Source organism: Ursus maritimus, unplaced genomic scaffold, assembly GCF_017311325.1.
Source record: "Ursus maritimus isolate PB19 unplaced genomic scaffold, ASM1731132v1 scaffold_35, whole genome shotgun sequence".
Lineage (NCBI taxonomy): Eukaryota > Metazoa > Chordata > Mammalia > Carnivora > Ursidae > Ursus > Ursus maritimus.
In genome coordinates this window covers 196,278-208,513 of record NW_024426119.1, presented here as the reverse complement: position 1 = coordinate 208,513, position 12,236 = coordinate 196,278, and the positions used below count along the sequence as shown (strand labels likewise).

The 12,236-nt window shown below is 39.2% G+C and overlaps 1 pseudogene; it reads left to right on the top strand.

The window, feature by feature from the left end:
• Positions 1–9,135: 9,135 nt before the first annotated feature.
• Positions 9,136–10,082, top strand: LOC103673564 (annotated as a pseudogene).
• The last annotated feature ends 2,154 nt before the right edge of the window (positions 10,083–12,236 follow it).

The following is a 12,236-nucleotide window of genomic DNA, read 5'->3' as shown; positions in this document are numbered from 1 at the left end:
CCTTGTTGATTACTGATGTTCATTACTGATGGTCAAACTCAGAGAAAAACTCTTATTTGTCTTTTCTTGATTTGAATATACACACTAATACAGGGTCTATTTTGTTTTTCACTCAGGGGGGAGGGACATTCACTTTTGAAAAGAGAGTTACACAGGAAGTATTTTTAAACCAATGATTATAGTAATCTCAAGACTAAATTCCTAAGGAGCAGTATTTATATAAACTCATTTTAGAAATATAAGATGGCATACTTCTTTGAGGCCTTCAGAACATGAAGTATCTTCCAATCTACCTTAATACGGTATGACTTCATCCTTACTTGACTACATCTGCTAAGACTATTTCCAAACATGTCACATTCATAGGTATTGGGGATTAGGATTTCAGTTCATATATTTGGTAGACACAAAACAACCCGCAACAGTGGTGCAGGCAGTATAGGTTCTTAGAAAGGGAATGGTTATAGTATATCTATCTATTAATCAGAGTGAAATATATTTAAAATAAACCGAAGGAACTTCAGCTCTTTCATAGGCAATTAACTATATTTTAAAAATAATAGAGCATACAAAGTCAGCATAAGACACAAAAAGTTATTCTGGGGAGCTAAAGAATTTCTGCTAACTTGGATGATTACACAGAAGGTAAAGAATAACATTTACTGCCTTTAGTCAAGAGTAGGATGAATACACCAAGGTAATTTGTCAGGTCATTGTAAATGAGAGGAAACCAAATTCTGGTCTTGCTTCAATATAGTATTTGGTCATAAAGCATTTCTGTTTTTAAAAATAAAGTAATTAAAGCTGGGCTTTGCAAACTGCCAAAATATTAACATATATCATTGTTTATTTTCAGTCTCATTATTTAAAAAACATATACACCTATATGAAACCAAGGCAAGTAGAATTTACTTCTTAAATCTTCTACAGTTTTCTATCTATATTGGAGTTTGTCTTCTTCTTTCAGATTCTATCCATTATCCCACTGAATAAACAAAACCAGATCCTATTACCTTGCAATTACCTCTCATACAGTCTTAATCATCCATTTTATGACTTAAACCAAAGCAACTTAATTTTTGTTTCACACACAGTACTCTATTAAAAAAAAAAAACAACAACCCAGAAACTGACAGCAGTAGTTTAAGTGAGAAAAACTGGCTTTAATCAAGAATTATTACAATAGGGGAAAAGGAATCTCAGTATAGAATCGGGCTTCATATCCAATACAGCAGAACAAGTGTGGATTTACAGCCAAAGAGCAGACGGGAGGTAGTTGGTGGATAGAAATTACTAAGGGGAGGGTACATTTCTCAAGCTCATAAAAGCCATCTATGAAAAGCCTACAGCCAATATTATTCTCAATGGGGGAAAAGCTGGAAGCATTTCCCTTAAGATCAGGAACACGACAAGGATGCCCACTCTTGCCACTATTATTCAACATAGTACTAGAAGTCCTTGCAACAGCAATCAGACGACAAAAAGGGATAAAAGGTATCCAAATTGGCAAAGAAGAAGTCAAAATGTCTCTCTTCGCAGATGACATGATACTCTATATGGAAAACCCAAAAGAATCCACTCCCAAACTATTAGAAGTTATAGAGCAATTCAGTAATGTGGCGGGATACAAAATCAATGCTCAGAAATCACTTGCATTTCTATACACGAATAATGAGGCTGAAGAAAGAGAAATTAGGGAATCCATCCCATTGACAATAGCACCAAAAACCATACGTTACCTTGGAATTAACTTAACCAGAGACGTAAAGGACCTATATTTTAGAAACTATAAATCACTCTTGAAAGACATTGAGGAAGACACAAAAAGATGGAAAAATATTCCATGCTCATAGATTGGAAGAATTAACATAGTTAAAATGTCCATGCTACCCAGAGCAATCTACACTTTCAATGCTATCCCGATCAAAATACCGAGGACATTTTTCAAAGAACTGGAACAAATAGTCCTTAAATTTGTATGGAACCAGAAAAGGCTCCGAATCGCCAAGGAACTGTTGAAAAGGAAAAACAAAACTATAAAAAGTGAGTCCACTTGGCTATATTGATGGGACCTTCAGAGCAGTCAAAGAACAATTTTCACAAAGTTAATAATATAATTCATATAAAGTGAACATTGCCAATTCTTATATAACATACTAATGAGGGAACCAACAGGGTGGTAAACTGGTTCCAATCAGGTTTTGATAGAATCTATTTCTAAGACAGACTGGATCTCACTGTAAATGATCCTTAAGATCTTGATTTTATCAATTCCATGATTCTGACTAATGCCTGTGTTTTATAAATGAGCTGAGGCACAGTGACCACTTCAGATCTTTTAAGAGACAAACCCGAGGGAAAAAGCTAGAGTCAGATTACCTCTTATTTACAAAACATTTTTAAATTAGATTTTCCTCATTTATTCCATTTTAATATGGCATTTTCTCCTGGTGGGACCCTAACTGATACAAGCACTCAATATATAAGACATAGAAACAGTTCATATTTTAAGATATTCAAAAAGTTTAAAATAAAAAAGTATGAATAATGCTAAACTTCACTATTAATTAGGGAAATTAAAATTAAATAAATTCTCTAGGCTGAAAGCCCATACACAGTGTGGGACAAATGTAGAAATTTCCTCAGCTTTGTGGCATAAAGATACCAGTCTCAAAATCTGGAAATAAGGTCCAAGTGATATGGCAGTTAGAATGTAGGTTTATTGGCTAAGATGTTGACACGTTTTTCCTGGGTTTATAAAGGATCCAAGATCTATAATGATAACACCCAGGGCTCCTCTGATCTGGTAGTTCCACTCTTTATGGGTCATGAGTCCACCAACCCAGTAGAAAGGAAGGCATCAATAAGCTCTGTCCATTGCTAATGTAATTATCCTTTGTCCTAACTGATAAGTCTCTCATATGACTACAAATCTGAATGTATTCTTTCTGTTCATTAACTAAACAGTTGTGGTCATGGGGCTTCCATGTGGTCAAGGGACTATTTAACAATATATATTAAAATGAAACTGCATAAAATATTTCCTAGAAATTGCACTTCTTATTATATATCCTTTGGAAGCACTCAGACATATATATAACAACACATATAACAATTTTTGCTATTACCTTATAAAAGCAACATTGGGAAAATCCAGATGTTCACTTATGGGAGAATGTTAAACTGTTCTGATGGCTGTTCTCCAATTGTCTTTCCATATCTAATTTTCACTGTGTTGACTCTCCTTTGTGCCCTGTAAACTGAACTTTATGGACTAAATCAACCAGTTGCTATGCCCTTTGACTTCTGCTTGGGTGTAGTTAATGGAGGCTATTGTAGAGATTTGGAGGACGTGAAGAGTGAAACCTGGGTATTAAGACCCTCAGCTTCCTCCCTTCCGAACTTTGTGTTGACAATACTGCATTCCTCCACTAAAGCTCTCAGATCTTGTTGGTGGCCTTATACTATTACTGTAGCTCTTTCTCTGGTTTATGGTAGTGTTCCCTCCCATTGTTTATCAGCTTTAGGGATAGCACCCTGTAGTTACAAATCCCGGATACTTTTAATATTCCTTGCTGATTTCCTTTATTACTGCCTATCCCTTGTTGATTATAGTTTCCCCATTTACTCTATTTGAATGAGACATTTTTTCCTGGTGGAACCCTAAAATAACTATTTGCATAAAGAGAAGTCCCAGGAAACAGCCCCTCACCATGGGATTCTGGGAATGGAAAGTTTACATAGAGGAGTAACTGTCTATCTTCCTTGTCTGGGGCACATTGGACTTTGATCCTATGTGGCACATATCACCCAGACAAGGAAGATATATACTTTTACTCAAATTATCACTTGTGCTTGTATGGAATAAAGTTCAAGTGAAAGGCAAGGGTATAAACCATATACAAGCAAATGTCACAGTCACTTGATCTCCCAACTCCTTACCCTTTTTTTCTGGCAGAGCAATACCTTCATTAAAGTCTGAATGAACCAGTCTTTCCTTGAATAAAAATATATTTTTGGTTTTATCTGGAACTGTTGTGTTTAGAACCATTACAAGAGATAGGTCCCAACATATTCTGAAGAGAGAAGTACAAGGACTGTTCTGATAATACATAGTTTTGTACTAAAATAATGTAGGATCTTGCCAATATTGGCTAAAGTCTGATGAACATATATGTGCGTGAATTCTAAGATTATTAGGCTGCAAAAGACTAAATATGAGACTAAGTCAGGTAGGGTTTATTTATGCAAGTACTCACCTGATATTCAGATATTAATGTATTGACATGAGTACTTGGAGTGCTATAAATGGCCTGCTAGATTTGGTTAATTAAATCCTGTGCTCAATGAAGATATTTTCATGTAAATGCCCAGTAGAGGGCATCCATTTTAGAGAAGGCTCTTAATTATGTGGATTAGATACCCATTCACTAAATTTCAGTCAGCCTCTGCCCCTAACCACTCCAGTGCTTGCTCACTGGACTCATGTGCAAAGTGGTTATGGTAACAGGGATGGAAACCATGCGTGGGCTCACTACCAAGGACTTTCCTTCAATAAAGTGGATCTGTTCACTACCATTGCTGAGTCCCAAACTGTCAATGGGTGAAACCAATTTGGCACCATTCCTTGGGGGAATTAGCTAGCTCACTGATTACATTGGATGTCTTATCATGGAGGCAGTGATTTATCCTAGCAGGAATACATATATATGTATATGTACACACACACACACATGTATATGCACACATATATGTATATGTACACATATGTGTATATACATATACACATATATGTACACACATACATATATGTATATGTATATATGTATACATATACACATATATGTACACACACATATATGTATATGTATATGTGTATACATACACACATACACACATATATGTACACACATACATATATGTATATGTACGTATATGTATACATATACATATGTATATATATATTTTTTTTATTTTTATATTTTTTTCTAGAGAGGGAGGAGTGGGGGGCAGATGGAGAGGGAGAAAGACAAGCTTAAGCAGGCTCCATGCCCAACCAGAGTCAGATGTGGGACTCAATCTCAAAACCCTGAGATCATGACCTGAGCTGAAATCAAGGGTTGGATGCTTATCCAACTGAGTCACCCAGGCGCCCCAAGAAATAGATATGTATTTCACAATGGATTTGCCTTGCTAGTCCATTCTCATGGCTTCATCCTCTGTCAATTTAGCTAAACCAGAACTATGTTTCCAGAATTCCCTTCCATGCATGTCTCCATGTTAGAGTTCGCCACAAGAAAAGTTTATGTGAGATTTGAAAGATGGAAGTGAGCAGTAGACATCTTTGGTCTGAAGGACCATTATAGCTCATACCTGTGGCTGGCTCATCTTGCTGATACGGGACAACGGCTTGGGCTTGTAGCTCCTTTAGCTCCTACAGGATCTCCATCTTCAGTTCCTCTAAGTCCTGGGCCAGGTGCAAGTGCATCTTTATAATGAAGGGCATCAGTTTATTCAGTAGGCCACCTGCATCATCAAAATTAGAAGCAGTGGGAGACACAGTTCAAGTCTGTCATTGGTCATCTTCACTTCCTGTCCATTTTCCCTTCCAGACTGCTGGGCTTCAGGCCCAGCATGACATTCAGTGGTAACATACTTACCTAAACTGCTTAACAAATTCCACATTTCATAAAGTCTAATCCCTATAAGAAATTCCTTCTTTTAAATCACTCATAGTAGTTCTACTTCTCTGATCAAACTCTTGAGTGATACATCCTCAATGTATCTGCCAGCCCAGTCATTTGCAGATTTATAGAATGTCTTGGCATTACTCTGATATCTACACAACACTGCATCTTACCAGGGGATACATTTTATAGCAAATGAAGTACACTCACACACATATGGAGCTCATTAGTCTACCTGCACGCTCCATCAGTGACAGATTAGTGGAATGACCTGCTGAGTGCAGTGACAGTGCTAGCTGGGGCACTACTCCTGGGAACGATAACATCCTACATTACAAGATGTATTACAGGCCTGTGATAAGTTACAGAAGCAGTTGTGTTATTTTCACAGCTCCTATTGGGTCACCTTCTTCTCCACCTACAGATTTTACTTGTGGTCTTAGAAACCATTCCTTCCTCACCTTCTGTACCCCCAGAAATGATAAAAGGTCACTTTTCTTGCCAGCCCTAAGTGCCTTTACAGTCTTTTGTTGGCTCCTATAACCAACAAAAGTTGGCTTTGTTGGCTGCCTAAACTCCTGTATATGATTTCTGTAGTCAACTCTCTTCAATCACCCATTTGAATGTGACATCTCTTCCTGTCTGGACTTTGATCAATACCCTGAAGTATCTATAAAAATATCTTAAAAAGAAATTAACTAGAGTCATATGTATTGGTGAATAGATATAAATGTAGAGCAAAAAAAGGTCTGGAAGAATACATACCATGTGTCATTTACCCCTAGAGAAGAGGGCAGGGGTCCTGGATTAAGGGTTATGAACAAAAGGCTTTTCTGTGGTGTTCTAACTTTTAAAATGAGAATAGACTAATGTGCATTCTATACAATTAAAACTTATTTAAAATTAAAAATAATAGTTGATAATTTTTCTTCTATCAAGCCATTCTGTGAGATTTTGAGTTTTCAAAGTATCATTTGTTTATTTTAAATGTTAAGATTTTATTAACTAATATACAATTTTTCCCAGCTAAAATCAAATAGATGATTACATGGTCTGCAATTGTTCTGCTTCAGACTGCTCTAGGGCTTAAGGATAATGTATCATGCAGCTGACTGATTATAGGCATATTTCATAAAGCATATGCTATTTGTCATCACAGGTGAAGGAAGGGGGATTTGTGGGTCATGGACATGAACGGCCTTTGGGGAGATGCTGAGAGAGGTTAATATTTGAGCTTTGGTCTAATTTTATCCTTTATATTTTAGTGTCGCTCAGTTTAACAATACTTAGGAGTATTTACTAAGTGCCAGAAAGTGTGCAAGGCACTGGAGATAAAGAGAAAAATAAGAAAGCATCCCTGCCATTGAGGAACTTCTTTTCTGTGAGATACAGAGAAATAGTTTCCATGTTATGAGGTAAGTATAGTGATACTTCCAGAATGCACAAAGGGGGCACCTGGGTGGCTCAGTGGTTGAGCGTCTGACTCTTGATTTTGGCTCAGGTCATGATCTCAGGGTTGTGAGCTTGAGCCCCACATAGACTCTGTGCTGGAACCTGCTTGGGATTCTCTCTCTCCCTCTCTCCCACTATCCCTGCCCCCCTCCCTCTCTAAAAAAAGAAAGAAAGAAAGAAAAAGGGATGCACAAGATTCTATGGGAGTACAAAGAGAAGCATAGGGTAGAGCAGTGGTTTTCCACAATAGCTGTGCATTAGAATGACCTGATGTACTTTCAAAAAATACTTAGACTCTTGGCCCATCTCTCAAAGATTCTGATTTAATTGGTCTGAGGTGGGCACAATATTTTTAAAAAGCTCTCGGTCTCTTCTACCACTCTCCACCCTGTAGGTAATGTTCCATTAGTACTAAATGAGTATAGTTTCAATGTTATGAGAAACTACAGTTTCTCAAACATGCCAAACATGCCATGACACATGCTACATTCCTCCTGGAATTCTTCCTGGAATGTCTTCCCAGGCATCCTAAACTCTCACCTCCCATTCATTTCTCTCTCAAACTCTTTAAGTCTCTAATCAAATGCTGCTTTCCCTGGGAAGTCTGCCCAGATTTCTCCAGGTAGATTTAGGGCTTCTTTCTTCTATGTTACTACCCACTGCATAGAACATGCATTATAGTATAGCTATTATCCAGATTGGATTAAATTGCTTTGTTTGCATGTGTGTGTCTCTTCACCGGGCTCCAAACTCCTTGTCTAGGAACTAGCACATGGGTAATAGTCAAAAAATAGGTTGAATGAATAAATTTCATGTTTAGATCCTGGCTTTTAAGAGACTTACAATCGAATGGACTCCCCCCTCCCCCTTCCCCCCCAATGGCTTTAGGAGATTTTGGAGATTGTACTTTGCATGCCATTTTTTGGTAGAACATCATTTTATTAGATATGTTCCCCCCTTCCTTCTGCAATATTTTATTTTGAAAGTGTTTCAAACATACTGCAAAGATGAAACAATTTTACGGTGAATACCTGCCTACCCACCACTTAGGTTCTACCACTAACATTTTACTCACTGGAGAAGACATGCTTTTCAATAAATAGTACTGGATAGTTGGATATTCACATGCAAAAGAATGAAACTAGGCCTCTATCTTACACCATTCACAGAAATTAACTTGAAATGGATTTAGATAAATCACTGATTTTATTTTTATGCACAATTTCTTTCTGGGTTGCTTGGATCAGTACCTGAAAACGCCAAGAATAAATGGAATCATCAATATATGCTGGAGGTCAATACTGAGACGCTTCTGGAAAAGGAAATCTTTGAACAGGTTTTGAAGGGTAAAAGGCATGGCTCTCTCCTGCTTCCAGGACTTGTCTTCTATTCGTTCTGGGAGAAGCATTCTCCATGCCACTCTGTCCCCCACGCTTGCTCCTCCTCACCCATTAGATCTTCGCTAACTTGATCACCAACATGAACAATGGTCCACTCTGTTATTCTCTCCAATGTCATTTTTTTTTTAATGTGAAAGAGGTTCAAGTAAATTCTTCTGTCTATTCAGCAATTTCCTTGTCCAATTCTTCTTTCTGATGTACCTCATTGAGACTCATATTTGGACAGGACCAGATGTCCCAAATTTATCTGGCTTTTTATACTATCAAAACTCCCATTTGCTTAAATACCTAAATTTGAGATAGCTGCTACTCCCAAAAAGCAATCAGAAAAAATAATTTACATGGGATGTGAAAGACTTGCCACTTAAATAATTTTTCCTAGGCACCTTCCTTGTGTTAGCAAGGCACTTGGCAACTCAGTTACCATCATATATAACTACAGTAATAGTGGCCAAAAGGATGTTATTTGATTTTTGTGAAATTCTCAGGTAATACTGACTTCCAAATTTTATATTTTATATATTATTATATATTAATTTGAATTCTATCACTTTTTCTCTTTATATATCAGGAACATGAACCTACCAAACGAGCCAATGGATGGGGCCAATCACCCCAGGGTATCTGAGTTTGTGTTCCTGGGACTCTCCAATTCCTGGGAGATCCAACTCCTTCTTTTTTGCTTTTCTTATCTTTTATATATGTCTAGGATGATGGGAAACCTTTTAGTAGGGGTCACTGTGACTTCTGACCATTATACCACCCCCCCCGCCCCTGCATATTTTCTGTTAGCCAATTTCTCCATCATTGACCTGATATTTTGCTCCACTGCAGCAGCCAAGATGCTTTGTGATCTTTTCAGGAAGCAGAAAGTCCTCTCCTTTGGGGGCTATCTAGCTCAGATCTTCTTTTGCCATGCTGTTGGAGGCAATGAGATGTACTATCATTGCCATGGCCTTTGACAGATATATGGCCATATGGAAGCCTCTCTACTACCTGACCATCATGAGCCCATGAATATGCATTTTGATTTTAGTGGTTGTCTGGACCATTGGTCTCATTCACATATTGGCCCAATTGGCTTTTGAGAGCTTGCCCCTCTGTAGCTCTAATGTATTATTAGATAGCTTTTACTGTGACATGCCTTGGCTAATCAAATTTACCGGTGCAGATACTTATAAACTGGTGTTCATGGTCACTGCTAATAGTGAGCTCATTTCCTTGGCTGCTTTCTTCTTGCTCATCCTCTCCTATACCTTCATCCTAGCCACTCCTCAGGAACACTCCTCAGGTAGTTTATCCAAGGCTCCCTTTACTCTGTCAGCTCATATTATTGTGGTGATTTTATTCCTTGGTCCACTGATTTTTTTCCACATGTGGCCCTCTCCTTCAACACATCTGGATAAATTTATAGCCAGATTTGATGCAGTTTTAACTCCTTTTCTAAATCCAGTCATATATACACCTATAGAGGAACAGAGAGATGAAGACGGCAAAGAGGAGAGTGTTCAGTCAGCTTACGGGTTTTAGAAAAAATCACTAAATGGCTTTATTGAAACACAACATTTCCAACTGACAATTGATTAATTTTCTCTTCCTAAAAGCCAATCCTCTATAAGAAGGTACCACCTTTCTGAGTCTTATTTTGCTCCTTTGTTTAGAACATATTCCTCTTTTCATTTCTCTTGGCTCTCTGTGTTGGTTTCTATGCAGTAAATAAAACATCTACCTCTTCCAGTCTTGAAGGAGGGGCCTTATGTAGGAGAGAAAACTTACTGTTCAACCCCACCCTAACTCTTACTGTTGTCTCTAAACCTTTGTGATTGTCCAAGCAGTCCATTATATAAGTTTTGGCATGCAGGATATTTTATAGGGATCACTAGCAGTGGCAGAGAAAGGTAAGAGGTGGATTGGGTAGAATGAAAAGTCAAACTGTAATGCAGACCTGAGAAAGCCTTGCCCAGCCTTTTAGGGCTACGCTGTAGCAAGCTAAGATGGGTGCACATACCCTTCCATCCCCACTGCAATCAGTCGTTGGATGAGGACATGCTCTGACAATAATCCTGCAGGAGCTGACAGCTGGGGCAACAAGTTTTTTCTTCTTCTTCTTCTTCTTCTTCTTCTTCTTCTTCTTCTTCTTCTTCCTCTTCTTCTTCCTCCTCCTCTTCTTCCTCCTCCTCTTCTTCCTCCTCCTCTTCCTCCTCCTCTTCTTCCTCCTCCTCTTCTTCTTCTTCTTCTTCCTCCTCCTCCTCCTCCTCTTCTTCTTCTTCCTCCTCCTCCTCCTCCTCTTCTTCTTCTTCTTCTTCCTCCTCCTCCTCCTCTTCTTCTTCTTCTTCCCCCTCCCCCTCCTCCTCCTCCTCTTCTTCTTCTTCTTCTTCTTCTTCCTCCTCCTCTTCTTCCTCCTATTCTTCTTCTTCTTCTTCTTCTTCTTCTTCTTCTTCTTCTTCTTCTTCAAAAAGAGTTATTTATTTATTTGAGAGAGAGAGAGACCATGAGCAGATGCTGTGTGCCAGTGAGGGTGGGGGGGAGGGGCAAAGGGGGAGAAATCCTCAAGCCGACTCCCTGCCCTGCCTGGGCCCCAACACAAGGCTGGATCCCAGGACGCTGAGATCATGATGTGAGCTGAAACCAAGAGTCAGTCGCTGAACCAAGTGAGCCACCCAGGTGCCACCCCCTAATCTTTTTTTAAGTGGGCTCCATGCCCATCACGGAACACAATCCAGAGTTTGAACTCACAACCCTGAGATCAAGGCCTGAGCTGAGATCGAGGTGGGTGCTTAACCAGGGAGCCACGCAGCCTCGCAGCCGCCCCAACAAGTCTTTCTTTTAAGGGGCATCTGAGCAGCTCACGTCTGTGTTCACTGCTTCGGCATGAAGGTGAAAGAAGTCTTATCCTCATTAACAGAAGAGAAAATGGAGCCTATCATATATATTTAAATATTTTATCTATTCATTTGAGAGAGAAAGAATAAGCAGGGAGAAGGACAGAGGGAGAGGGAGAAACAGGGCCCCTACTGACCCGGGAGTCGGACTTGGGGCTCCATCCCAGGACCCAGGGATCACGGCCCCAGCCGAAGGCAGCCAATTAACCTACTGAGCCACCCAGGTGCCCTGAGCCTATTAATAGTTTAATAGCTCCCAGTAGTTGAGGGTCTCAAAAGTGAGGATCTCCAACAGCACCGGGATTCAAGCTGACTGGAAGCCAGACTCTGAGGCAGTAGCTTTAAAGTATGCAAATACGCACCACAAAAATAAAAACTGGTCATCATACGAGGTGATGGAAGTGTTGCTAAGCCTATGGTGATAATTATTTTGCAACGATTATATATAAGTGTATCAAATTATCACATTCTACACCTTAAGTTTATAGTGTTTTATGCTAATTATATCTTAATAAAGCTGGAACAAAAATGAAGTAAAATTCAAAAAATAAAAGAAATGCACATACATACAGTTTTAGGAGCCCACAAGCATGAGTGTTGTGAACCACTAGTGCCAGGGATCTAGAGGCGTCTCCTGAGTGGCAGTCACACAAATCGGGGCTCCAGAGGAGCGTGTAAGCCCCGGGGTGGGAGATACCAGTGAGCCGTAGCGAGGAGATGGTGAGCGCCGGCATCGTTCCCTGAGAGCAGGAGAGCCTGAGGTCCAGTCCATCATCAGGCCCCCACACGTGAGCCAGAGCTGAAGCCCGCCCCTC